The following is a 1,342-nucleotide window of genomic DNA, read 5'->3' as shown; positions in this document are numbered from 1 at the left end:
GCCCCACCTCGCGCACCCCCTCATTTCATTTGGCCCTCGAATACCGTCTGCGACGAAAGAGTACAGGTCTCCGAGTGCGGTTTTAACCTTTTTTTGCACAGCAGTTTCTGCAGTTAGCACACCGACCTTCAACTTTGCTGTAAACCTTTTGGTTTTCCTCCTTACTCTTCTTCTGTGAAGTTACACTCCTAACAAGCCTCCTCCCTCTCGTCTTTTTCTCACCCTCTCCTTCTCTTTCTCGTAATGAAACTCTTCACCTTTAGGAGACCTGGGCAGTCCTGTCAGGCAGCAGCGATTCCGACCCTCCAAGTCTCGGCCTCCCCATTAACCGTAGGATGTTGACTCTAGAACCCGGACCCACCCAGCGCGTCCTTTCTTATCCCCGAGTGGATGGATGGATGGATGGATGGTAGGGATGTTAATAATTTTAGTGGAACAAAGCCTGTGAAATGACTGTATATAGTGTTAATTTACTGTAACGAATGGCTAGTTTTTATTTTCATCGTCAAGGCACAAAACCAGTTCACGCTTAACCTTTTCATTCATTTCTTTTCCTTTCGTTGCCATTTTCTCCACCTCCCTCCACTTTAAAATTTTTTCCTTGTGGATAATTAACAATATTCTAAGAGGCTCTGGAAACGTGAAATACTTGATAATGATGGGTTTCTCACTTTTCCTCAATCCGTTGCATGAAATAATTACTCTGTGCCCTAATGCACCCAAATAGCTAAGGAGAATCCGACCAAACACCTGTAAAGGATAGGTGTCTTGTTCATAGGCAAGTCGATTAAGTGGCATGATGCCTGCAAAGCAAAGTTAACTGGAGTTGTATGTCCTTCCCCACCCCTCCCCCTTCTAAATAGAATAGCTCGACATCAGCAATATTATTTTGCCTTATTTGTTTTTCCCCAAAGTGCCAAATCCATTACTGGTCTGTGCAGGTGCCAAATATGCTGACAAACTGTTTCTGAATATCTTTTCAGTCCCCCCTCCACCTTTATATGCTGTAAATCTTTGTAATGAATATCTATTAATGATATAGATGACTGAATTGTTGGTAACTATAGTGTAGTCTAGTGAAGATAAATTGTGTGAGTTGTATATTTTACTGCATTTTAGTTTTGAAAATGATTTCCCTGCCACCTAGAAACAGCTGAAATTTGACTTCCTTGGGAAAACACTAGCATTAATGCAAGTAAGACTGGTTTTTCCCCCCCTCTTAAGTCTTGTTATATTTGATAAGGAACATTAATCCCCCTGGAAATAGATTAGTAGGATTTCTAATGTTGTGTAGCAAACCTATACTTTTTTTTTGTATTTTAAAATTAATGTGAAATATGCA

Source organism: Suricata suricatta, chromosome 3 (genome assembly GCF_006229205.1).
Source record: "Suricata suricatta isolate VVHF042 chromosome 3, meerkat_22Aug2017_6uvM2_HiC, whole genome shotgun sequence".
In the NCBI taxonomy this organism is placed as follows: domain Eukaryota; kingdom Metazoa; phylum Chordata; class Mammalia; order Carnivora; family Herpestidae; genus Suricata; species Suricata suricatta.
Note: the sequence above shows the minus strand (reverse complement) of the source record.